This window comes from Lonchura striata, chromosome 7 (assembly GCF_050655825.1).
Source record: "Lonchura striata isolate lonStrDom1 chromosome 7, ASM5065582v1, whole genome shotgun sequence".
Classification (NCBI taxonomy): Eukaryota; Metazoa; Chordata; class Aves; order Passeriformes; family Estrildidae; genus Lonchura; species Lonchura striata.
The window spans coordinates 13,939,503-13,952,488 of NC_140709.1; positions in this window are offsets into that span (position 1 = coordinate 13,939,503).

Genomic DNA, 12,986 nt, shown 5'->3' on the forward strand with positions numbered 1-12,986 from the left:
GGTGCACTTTAAGTGTGGAAGAAAAAGTAGAATTATCAAAAGTCACTATATATAACAAATGGAAATTATTCCTACAGGCAAATGGGTATACAGCTAAGAGCACAGTACACATAATCCAGTTATAAATATGACTTTCTGCTTTACGGTTAAAAAAGCAATGTTGATATTAATTCTGAAGACACCCTTTTTATACTCATAAAAAATATAGCAAGTCTTCAGTAGTATTTAATAAATAATAAACAGACAGCAGTCTAGTGGATGGAGGTGATTAATAACCAAAAGGAAGAAACTAAATACAATATTTGTGTATAATTAAAACACTGAGCTACTGCTGGCTGATTTGATTAATGGCACCTTCTTAATTATAAAGTGTCTCTACTTATAATTTAAGACTACAACGGAACATCTCTTGCTCATCCAGAAGCATGAGACAGTGGAAAGATGAAGTATTTTATTATCTTTCTTGCATAAAAATGAGTTCTAATATAAGGCAAGCACAGCAATGCCAAAGTGCAGGGGAGGTTAAGGAATCGACAGGATAGAACTCGCAACCAGTAGATGGCACTCATCTAATTCTATTCTACAAAACTAGAACAAACTATTTTCTCTTCTGCAATTTTATTTTTTAAGATAGTGAGCAAGTTTTACTGAAGAAAAATAGAGTTTCAGATAAAATATTTAAAGATCTGATGTCACAGTGGATATTAAAAACAGGGAAGAAGGGAGGTTCAAAGTACTTCCCAACTTCCAAAACAAAATTTTTAATTGCAAAACCAGACAAGGAAACAAACGAGAGGACAAGGCTAGAAATAAGCTAAAAAGTGGTACAGAGCCTCATCTCAATTTAAATGTTTCTGGTAGATCCACAATGACATATCTCTTTTTGTTTTGATAAAAATCTCTCTAAAAATATTTTTGAGTTACTGGAAATCAGTTTCCCTCACTACTTTTTCAACCAACAGTTATTGCAAACCAATATGGTTTGAACTGTAGAAGTGTCACACCCCAGTTTAAACTGGAAGTTCTCCTCATCTGGAGATGAGGAAGACTGGAAGTTCTCCATACCAAATCGTGCAGACAGAGCCAGTCACAGGAAGGGTACCTGCCACCAATGGTGACAAAATTTCAGTTATTCCATGCCTCAAGCTCAGCCAGAACAGCAACTAGAGCAGCCCCCACCACTATACCTGTAGAGGGACAATTGCAATTCTAATTTCTACTCCAGAACCCAGCAACCAGACAAGGAAACTCTTAAGTTTATCAATAAACAGCTGCTTTCATGTCACATCCTGTTGACATCTCTTGAATTATTGACAGCTCTATATCACTATACATTCAGAGCTTCTATGGAGTCCATACACTGGACCAGTCTGTCTCTTTTGCTTCACTGTGTCTTTTTTTGGCTTGTACTCACAAGTGCCTTAACACATGGTTGGTACCACTGGCCCAGTGATGTGATGGTTATTTGCAGGATGTGTGCTACTGTGACCAGTGTTCTCAAAGGCAGACGAGGGCATAACCTAGGCTTAGGTTTCATGGCCCCAGGCTTTCCTGGAAAGGTGATGCTGGCAGCATGGCAGCTCTGGACACTGCACAGGAACAACCTGCAGACAACAACAATGCAGACAACCAAGCTGACACATCATTTGCAACAGCATGGTGGGCTTTCTGTAAGCTTTTTCAAAATTTAAGTATTAAATAGATAATAGTCTATTGACTAAACTTCTTGGTTAGGGGGAAAAATAAAAGATAAATAGAATGAAACAATCTTGAAATAACATCTGCCTTCAGGTTTCTATAAGCTTACTCTATTCTGGGGAGAAGAGAGGGAGGGGAGAGAGACAAATTAGTCCAATATTACAACAAATTATTTTGGCAGCTAGCTGTATGAATGAAATAACTTGTTCTGCACTAAGATATTGGCCAGTCTTAATCTCTGCTGCTGGAATGGACTGATCAATGCCTATTTGGTGGAGTTCTTATAGCAAATATCATTTCGTGAAAGGAAACTGGGAAACAAGATTTTTCTTGAAATCCTGCCAAAAGGACCTGTATTTTTATGGTGCAATCAAATATATTCTGTCTACTTCTGGTACAAAAGTGACCTCTCATAAAGCTGCTCTATAGGTGTTTAGGAGGATGCTATCATATTGCTTCCCCTCCTCCCCCCTTCCAGCAGAGTATGGATTGGCTGGAGAATTGAGGAAAGCCCAAAGATTTAACTTTGCTGTACTTGACAGCACTTCCAATGAATATGTGTGCAGGGTTTAGAAGAAGCAAACCTACCTGAAATCTAGATTCAAAGACGCAAAAACTTTGAGTCTTGGAGATCTGAACTTTTACCTTTCTCTGTTACAATGCATAAAAGCAGAAGCCAACATTCCTTTTTGTTCAGAATTACCTCGCATTTCATAGTGGAAATGCACAGTGTTGAGCAAAAAGCTACAGCTGAAGTGACTGTAAAGGAGCAAGGCTGGGTTGGACAATGCAGGGATAAGGAAGCCAAAGCCTCCATCATTCACTATTTCTATCTGACCTAACCTGGAGATGAAAATGAGTCTTCTGGTCAGGTTTCCCAAAGATTTGTAGGTGACCTAAGTAGGTGAACTTCATTTCATTATCCTCAGCCATGTATGCTACTGCTTCTCCCTCTTCCACCTGAAATCCACTAAAATGGCAAAGGCACCTAGAATGTCAGAGAAACAACAATCTAAAAGCCTGTGTTTCCTAGAAATGTGCAAAGGTCTTGAATGCAATGAAGGAGGTCCTGAGTTTGCTGCTGATCCACACTGTGCATGCACCTGGCTGAGAGTCCAGTGCCTCCCAGCCTGGAAATCATTTCGGGTTAGTGATGGTGTGGTAGTCAGGACTCAGCCTCAGTAGAGGTGACCCATTTGACTGATGATATTAATATTGAAGTAGTTCAGTAAATTAATATTTTGTTCTCTGATCTTTTGAGCCTTTATAAAAAACACGATTAAATATGCCACATAACACAAAATTATCTGATCACAGAAGCAATCTAGGTTTTAAGCCATCTCTGAAAAACATTTGCACTGCTATTTCTTTCCCATCCTTTCCTGTATTTCAGAGGACTGTACATCTGTTTTGATAAAACTGAGTAAGAATTTTGCTGCCTCTCAGGGTACTTGATTGGGTGCTTCTGTCATATAGAATATGAAATATTGCTGAGATGCCCAAACTACTCTGAAAATCTTATTTCCCAGATGATTCTCCCAATGGCACTTTGTGCTACCACTACTGAATTGCTCCAAGCAAGTTAGCTCAGCTATCTTGAGGCAAGTTTCCTCAATATAGAGCAGAAAGAACCACAAGTACTCAAGCTTCATATTCCAGGACTTGGGGCTGATGAATGTCAAAAGCCAGTCAGGGCTTTGCTGTGAGAGCATTAGAAAAGACTTCTTATAGCAATGACTGGAATTATTTCTTCTTAATGTCACATGGGAAACAATTATTGATTACTGAAGGTTTTATAAACAAGCCCACATATTGTCACTGTGGGTGGCATATTAATTATTAAGTAAACAAGAGAAAATAAATGTGTGCACAGTATTGTTATTACAAGCAGTAGGAGCTATTTATCATGGTGCCATATGAAATCAAACCAAACAGAAGTGATAATTGAATCCCCTGGTGAATACCATTCCTCTGGCAGAGGATTCCTGGGAAGCAAGACCATGAATTTATTGCCTTGTATGATTAAAAATGCAGAAATAAACCACAGCATTAATTCACATATTTCAATGAAATGTATCAATTAATTTATATCAGTAATGTTATTCAGTCCAGATTAATAAAATAGATATATTGAGATTTCAAAATTATACATGGTTTTTTCATAGCAAAACTTTTTATTTTTCTTTTCTCAACACCAGTTCAAGACCAGAAAGAAACCCAACTTCTTTGCCACAAGACCACCCTCCTTTTTAGATCAGCATTACCTATTACTGAGTAATGGGAACAGAGAATGTCAAGGAGGCACCCAAAAAAAGACCAGAGCTGCTCAGGATTGCCAGTAGCTGAATTCAAATACAGAGGTAGCAGTTTCTGTTCAATAATTTAATCTCAAACTGTTTTGCCATTTCAGAAATAACATTTCATCACTGCATTTAAAAGTAAAAAATACGACTCAATAATTGAAAACAATGTGAAAACTTTTCAAACAAAACTTGTATTTACAGACATTAAGGTGAGATTACCTTAACAGCTCAATGGCTCTCCATCAGCCTAGATGATCATTGAAATAGAAATCTTAATGAGTCAGCTAACATGCAATGACAAGCTGTCTCCTTCACAACATTTAAAAAGGATCTATTCATTCTTCAGGCTCTATCAGAAGATGGTTTGTGTTCTATAGGAAAGAAAAGGCCCTGCATACCAAGTTTAGCTTAGTTTTCCAGTAATATTGTAAGCACATTTTCAGGGTGCATAACTGCAATTGATAATATTTTCTGAGCATGAAGAAAGTGGGTTTTTTCTTCAAATTTTCAGGAAAGACTGCTAATAAAAAATTGATTCCAGAAATCCTGCAATGCTTATCAGGTCAGAAAACAGAAATTATGTATTGTGACTTGTCAGAGCAATTTCCCATAATCAATAAAGAAAAGTGAAATTTTTTCACTCTCCTAAATACTTCTTTCTTGTTGAAGCAAGGCCTGAGACACTATTTGTGCTCTCTAAGGAACTAGATCTTCCCTGTCTCAGTCCCTGGTGAGAGTTTTTCACAAGATTGTGGCCTTTACCTTCAGATTCCTGTCTAATTCTTTGGCTGTAAGTGTGTTTTGACCAATATCATATAATCTTCTTTATCTGCTTCTGAGAAATTTTGGTCCTTACCAGCCCCAGAGGAATCCCACTTCATAAAACAGCTTAATTCCAATCAGGCAGGCAGACAATAGTCAGTGAGCATGTGTTCCCTGCACTGCTATTTCCAACTCTTTCTGTTGGGTAACTCCTCTTTCTGCCCCAGAACAAGGCATTATCCATTTAAAGTACTAGCACAGTTTATCTCCTTGAGAATTTTCTTCTGAAATTCAGCAGAGTTAACTGTTCCCTCATGTCTCCTCTATGTATTGTTATTGCTTGAGGATTTCTTCTCACTCTTCCAAAGAAAAAGTTGTTCTTGACATCTCTCTTCCTCTTTGGGCTCCTAGACTTTTGTTTTGCTCTAAGATCCTCCATTTATTAAACATTCTTCCTGACACCATTTACCCTGAATTGCTTTGATTCAAGAAACCAGTCATATTATTTACTAGTCTCACTTATCTTTGTTTCTGTTGAAGAAATACATATATTTCAGAATTACATCATACTCCTGAAATGCCTAGAAATTAAAGGAATTCCATAGACTGAAAAATAAGAATTCTCTAGATTAAATTTATTTTAAATAAAAATGTTCATTGTATGTGTCTGATAAATTTCTGTAATTTGGATTCTGTAAAAGTATTTATGTACATAAGCATTTAAGTGGCTTACTGGACTGCAGGCATATCATAGCAGATGAACTCTTGTGGAAATAAGTCCTACAGCTCTAGTTACCACCTTAAACTCCCAGACTCAGGTTTCTAGAAGAGTTCTACTTGGAAATTTTGTTTTCAGCAGAGCTCTATTTGCAGATAAAACTTTGAAAGAAAAAAAAGGCAGAGGCAAGTGCGGTAAGTTATATATATTTGTGTGAAAGACATGAAATTCTAGGCTATCACTTCTTTTTGTCTCAGAATGAAAATCATGTAGACCTAGATTATTGCTTAAAAAGATCTCAAATTTTGAGAAGACGAGAAGAAGGTGCATTGAACAACGGGAAATTGTTTCCATAAACCCAGTGTTACATTTCAAAATATTGTCCTGACCATATAGACTGCATTCCCACCCCAAAGATATTTGTGGCGTGAAAGGGGTCCAGTCTAAAAACGTGCCTTTTACTTAGCCCTATAAAAATCTGGACCCAAGTCTTTAGAAACAAACTCACTGCAAGATGAATTAAGTCATTTTAAGAGACCCAAAGTGGTCATCATTGCCCACATTACAAAAGGTCAGTCTAGTTTTACTAACTCCTATGTCAAATTTACCCTGTAGCAAACTTAGAACCTTTATTAAGTTGATCCAAAGAAAGTGAATTGATGGCAATTAGCCAAAATTAAGTGAGAGCTACTCAGTTCTTCTATCATTTTAATACTTCTATTTTATTGCTGGTGTAAATAGGTTTATAACCTTCCACTGTGCAGCAGACATCTGTTCAGCTTAGCACTAAACATCTGGTTATTCCAACAAAGCATATAATTATATTTAATGGATGAGAAGTGTTTGATGGATTGCATCCAAGTATCTGAATAAAACAGTTATGCATAAAGACTATTTGCATGGATTAGCTTGACAGGCTAACAAGACACAGTAGAATATTATTTTTTCTGATAGCTACATTGATTTCAACTGATGTTTTGCATTGCAGAGGCTGCCAACATTTATTTTCAATCACAGTTCTTTTACTTTTCACAAAATGTAGAGATTTTTCTTTGCTTGGTCTAACCCCCAACACTGCAAGACTCCTCTGTGTTGTACTTTGACTGTGGATTGTGTTTTTCAAGCTTAGCATTAAATATTGGAACAAAAAAAAAACCTCTACTTCTTGCCCTCACATTCTATTGTTATCCCCTAGAAGATGTTTCTGTCAGGAAGCAAGGAAGCATTTCTTGCACAGAAAAAAATTGGATGTTTCTTCAGCTAGTTGTGAGCAAGTAGCTCACCAAAAGTGATACAATAGATTGTCTTAGGAACTATTGTTCTAAAAACATTAGTAGCGGAATTCATCCAGGATTACTTATTTTCATTACAAATCATGGCACAAAAGCAGTAGTGCTCTAGTTAAATTGAAAAGCATAATTAATAGAAGATTATCAGAACACTATAAACAGGAAGAGCTGGATGACCTTGAAAACACTAGGAGAACTGGGATAAAAAGTAATTAGAAGACAAGCTCACTTTCTTGGGGACTGATAATTGGCTATAGGCCATGAGGCCAGGAATGGGAAATCACAATACAAGAAAGACACTCAGAGTCCTGGACAATATTTCAAACTACATCAAAAATTCAGACACAATCCTGGCTGGCAATCAGGCAAAATTCTCCCATTATGAACTGAGAAATCAGAACTGCATGATATGGGGAGTTTGTCTGGAAGGTTGGGTACTGTTCTGGCCACCTGCATTCAAGGAGTACAGGATCCATCAGGAGACATATGAGAACACCAATAGGCCAACTGGGGTCACAGAAGGCTTATCTTGTCACGCACAGAAGATTTTGTTTTTTTTGCACTTGCATAAGACAATTTGGGATATTACAGAACTGATCCATATAAATACATCATGGGGAGAAAATAAATTTCCAAAGAGAAGAGCCAAAGGGGCTCTTCAAACTGAGTGATTATTTGGAACCATGAATACATTGATAGAAGCTCACCTTGAATGCATTAAACTTGTTAATTAGCAGACTTTTCCCACCCACTCACTAGGTTAGCAAGATTGTACAATTGGCTTTCGACAAAATCAGTGGGTAAACAATTTTAAGATGCTAATCATTTTTTAGGGGAATTACATGGCATTACTCTCTATAACACAGGCTGGCTTCAGTGGCAGAGGATGTCTTTGTAAGGCACATGTCTTGTGCCCCAGTGAAAGCAATAATGAATGGAAGTGCATTACTCCTGAAACACCACAGCACTATTACCTCCAACCACTGCTTGGGTATTGACATTGAAGAGATAAATTGAGTAATTCAATGAGAGTGTTTGGCAAATATCTTTTGAAAACTGCATGTCACTGTTTATAATACAGTGCTTTATATGTTAGATATTTTTGTGCCAGAGGTAAAGAAAAACATTGTGGACACTTTTCTAAAGGGAAGGATTATAAATGTGATTTACCTTGTGAGATCAATTGAATGACTGACTTATCCCATGACACTATGGACTGTATGTCTGGGAATAACTTCAGCAAATGGTGTCAGACTCAAGCAGGTGCAGGGACTTGCTGAGATTAATTCTTTCCCATTTCTTCCTCTGAGATGGGGTAGCTACTTGCTGCCCTTTATTCAACAAACATATTCAGGCTACATTAGTTCATCTTTTACAGATGAAGGAAGAAACAAAACAAGCTCTAAAACCACAAAAACTCAAGAAATAAATCTTGCATAATATGTTTTCCTTCAGGAATGTTAGTTCATTCAGACAGATAAAACCTTAGGTGGGGGTGTATTCACGTTGACTGAAATATCTTTAAAAAAACAAACACCAAACCAAACAAAATTAAAACCAAGTGAAACCCCTCCCAAAACCCACCATACTTAAAATGTTGTGTCAAGTTAAAAATAGATTTGCAAAAATGTAGTTGATTCTGAACTAACATTTTCCTCCCTAAGAAACTTCAATATTACTCACTATCATCTTCCTCCCCAAAACTTCAATACCTTCATATAAGGTTCAAACTGAACCTTATTTGGAGCAAAATATAATTTCTGAATCGCAAAATGTAATTGCACATTAAAATTTTCCCTTATAGCACCAATTAAAACATAAAACAGAGTGCACATGAGTTCAGATCTTCATGGAAAATTCCTGATCTACTACAAAGACACAAAGTCCTGGATTTCCCATTCCAATTTAGAAAACTGCTTTATTCTCATCAAGATTTGCATGCAATAAATGAACAAGTGATCACTTTACTTTTGGTGACTCAAAATTACTTTCCATAATAGCTGATGTAATACAGACAGCCTTTTAAAGTTTTTCTTTTGTCAGAGTTTACTAAGAAACCTGCGTCATTGCTTGAAAATTACAAGCCTATCTAATTTTTATGAAGTCATGAATTTCATAGGTCTTTCCTATTTTTCAGGCAAATTACTTTCTTTTGAGATAATGCTAACAAGATCTACTGGTTTTTGGCAATCAGTCTTTTGAGGAAGAAATGCAGCTTGAAGAGGTATGATGTGTAGTAAAAACTGGTATTTGACAGTTAAAAGTTTAATGTTGGCCAAAATTTCTTGTCAAAGTACTTCTGTACAAAATCTGATAGTTATGTCATTAGTTGATTAGCTTTCTATATTATTTGATTAGGTTTCTATAGACAAACTTCTGATAATGAAAACTTTTTGGGCAATTGTCTTGGCAATGGTTTGTGTCAAAGCTTGAGCTGTAAGCCCATGTTCCCAACAAAGGAGTCATTAACTAGTCTTCACAACTGGAGGGAAAAACATGTTACAAAAGGAATGCAGAAACAACATAGAGTGGCATAGGAGAGCAGCTGCTATAAGATATTTTAACTGAGGTAACTCAGGTTCTATGACACTTTAAAAATTAAAGGTTCAATCCTGGCTTTGTTTGCATGGTCAAGATCTTCATGAACTGAGGGAAGGCAGAGTGAGGCAATCAGAACAGTTTGCATTTCTATCCTGGCTCTGTCATAGTTTCCTTCTGTGACTCAGCAAATAATGTGGTTTCTTTATGCTACTGCTCCTACCCATGTGAAAAAAGGACAATGAAAATTCATATCTTCCATCGCTGTAACAATCCAGGCATACCTATCTTGAGCATAGGGTTATTTTTCACCATCTTTTTGATAAGACATACAATACAAAACCATTTCCATGGGTTTGGTGTTTCTTGGTACTGAAATGATGCAGATTATATGCTCATCATTTTCCCTAAAGTTCCTTCATTTGGTTCTGAAATGGGCACTTCTTAAAAGACAAGTTTTTTCAAGAAGTGTTTTAAGATTCCTGCCCACTGCAGGGTTGTTGGAACTGGATGACCTTTAAGGTTCCTTCCAATGCAAACTATTCTATAATTCTATGAAATATTTTTAGTCATTTACCACAGGAAATTAATTCTAAAGAGCTGTTATTACCAGCCTACTCTTCTTTAGAACAGGAAGGCAAAATTATTGTCTACTTTTTTCTTTTGATCTGATGGTGCCATGAAATATATTTAATGCATTACATTTAAATGTTTCTGAGCTTGTCTGCATTATGTGCGTTTATTAAAAATAAAGATTTTTGCATAAATTCAAGCTTCCAGACAAGTCTGCAATCTTCCTAGCGCTCAGTATTTGTACTTGGTTATGTCTCCAAAGGCACAGGACTGCCAGTGCTCATTGTTTTCTCAAGCCAAGTAATTTCCTAACAGAGACACCAGTTCCAAATGGCCAATACTCAATGCATTTTTGTTTGTGACAGTCATTTTTGCCATATACTGATAAAGGTAACTGACCTACCTGCACCCTGCACACAATCATATGTACTTTTATTTGTATTCCATCTACCCAAATAGCTATGCAGACTTTCTATCAGCTTTTAACAACCCACCTCACATTGCACTACCTTCCTAATAACTTTGTATGGCAGGACAGCACTTAAGATAATGGTAGCAAATAATACAAGAATGCAAGATGGACAGTTCTGCTACAGCCCAGTTGGAAATGAAAGCAAAATAATTTGCATGGATGGCGTTATAGAAGCTATTTAATACAATAGTCACACTAAGAGAAACCTCTGTCAGTCTTTTAAGTGTCTAATGCAAGTCTGGTGAAGTAACACTCAACTGTTAAGTGACTTACTGAAGTCATCATATAAGAATCTAGAATTGTGCTTGTCCAGAGACAGACTGAAATTAGGTAAAAATTTGAATTCAGTCCTAATTGTGGAATGTCTTCTGGTAAGTGATTTCACTTCAGGTAACACAGCAAATGTATTTCTAACATTGTTTTCTCAATTCCACATACTTTACTATTTTCACACAAGTTTACTAAAAGCTCATGTCTGGCAGGTGCTGAATCACAGATGAAAGCAGAAGGTTTAACATGCTAGATGTCCTAGTGAGTGAAGAGAGTAGTACAACCTAAAAAACACCCAAAAAAAAAAAAAAATCCTATCAAGAGATTCACCATTCCTAGAATCAGCACCCACCACAAGAAAATATATAAGAAATCTCTTACTGATTTAGCATCAGCATGTCTCTAACCAGAATCCAGCAATGAATTCATTGAACTCAGGACAAGAAAAAAAAAAAAAAGGCAAGAAAATGCAACACTTCCTTCCTAATACTTTCTCCATCCCAAATTATTTTATTTTGGGATTTTTCTGACTCCATGTTATATGTCTACTTCCCCAAAGCTCACCTTTTCCAAACTCTCATTCAGTCCTGAACTCATGAACTTTATTTTTGCATCTGTGGCACTCCTTAACAAAATTGTTGGAGGAAATGAAGAGCCATGAAGAATAAGATCAGAAAGAAACATAAAAAAAGAAGAAAATAGCATTTGTTATGATGTCACACCATATATCACAGCTGAGACAGCCACAATACACAGAGTATCACAACATCAGAAGGCTTCAACCCATGCAGAGTAACACCTTACCTCATCAGAAGGCTTCAGGTGTCCGCCCATACAGAGTAACACTACATCACCTCAGAAGACTTCAGACATCTGCCCTTCTTGTTCTTTAGCCCAACCTTTTACACCCTCATGTTCATGCAGTGCCCCTGTGTGCCCTCTGCTCCCTTTGGTGGTTGCTCAGTGCTCCTGGGCACTCCATGGCTCATTGCTGTCAGTGCTGCTCACCTGCTGCTCACAGCTGAGCCCACTGGGGATGAGGCTGCGCCACAGCCCCACTCCCAATTACCACAAATTGTGCACCTACATTATCATATCTGTGCAGGACTTTGAAAAGCTATCTCAAAATAGGACAATTTCCAGAGCAGTTTCATCAGAGACACCTCTTTTGTTTCAACAGTGCTCCAACCCTTCAGAAGCCAACCAGTCTAATCATTAAATTCAAAAATTAAGGTCACATAGATACTGATACCAGTCCAGGACACTGTGACATGTATTTTAGTAATAATAACAATAATAGGCTGGGAATTACAATGTGCTTTTTTTGGTAAATTAGAAATCTTCCTGAGAGTAACCGACCCTTGCAACACCCCATCAATGACTAGGGCAGATCTGCAGTAACTCACCTTTCTAAAATTTTGTTCACCTAAACAATGACTTAATCCCAGGCAATTCAATGATCTGTGTTATTGCAGAGGTCATACTACACAATAATCTCTTCTACAGGCCTGTGACTTTTTCATATGCAGGCCTTCCATATTCACTGAGAATACAGGGACACTTTTTAAAAAACAGAACAGGATATTGTGCTGTGGGACTGACCTGGCTTAGCAGATGTCAAAGATCCATTGTTTTAAAAGCTACAATAATTGAAACCAGCTTTTTTTAAATAACTGTTTCCCTACTTCTGGATAAAATATATACATGTAAGAGTAAAGAAATGTGCATCTCTCTCTTTGTCTATAGGTCTATACCTGTGCAAGAGTTTCCTTTCAGAATAATTAAGATAGGAACATTTGTTTTCTGGAATGGAGTTATATTCTTTTCTGTAACTTCAGTAAAAGCTAGCCACAGGCTTGCCCATGATACTCTGTAGACATATATAAGGTTATGAAACTTCCGAGGACTTTGCAGAGAGATTCACGTAGCACATGTGGCAGAGCATGACAAGGCAAACCAAAGGGTCATGTGAGTTGCAGGACTGGGTGTGGGTAGGGGTGATAACAATCCTCACCTCCCCTAGGACACAGAGGGAGCTCCCAGCAGACTTCAGTAAAATGAGAGACCTGAACCCTAACTCCTGAGGTGAATACCCTGAGCACGTGGAAAAGGGAAATCTGTACTGGAAAGAGTATTCATATTTGGCAAACTGATTTATCCTTCCCATGCAATAAAATCAGTGCCCAGGCACAGATCATGCCTTGGGTAACATCCTTGTGTAACCTCTGCACACCGTGCACAAGGCAGTGCATCCTGTCTGTATGCAAAGCAGTTTAAATTTCAGGTGTCCTGGGCTACCCATTGATGCCCTTATGGCACATTCTAAGGAGTTGTGTCTGGAAAGTACCCTACTTGACATTGTC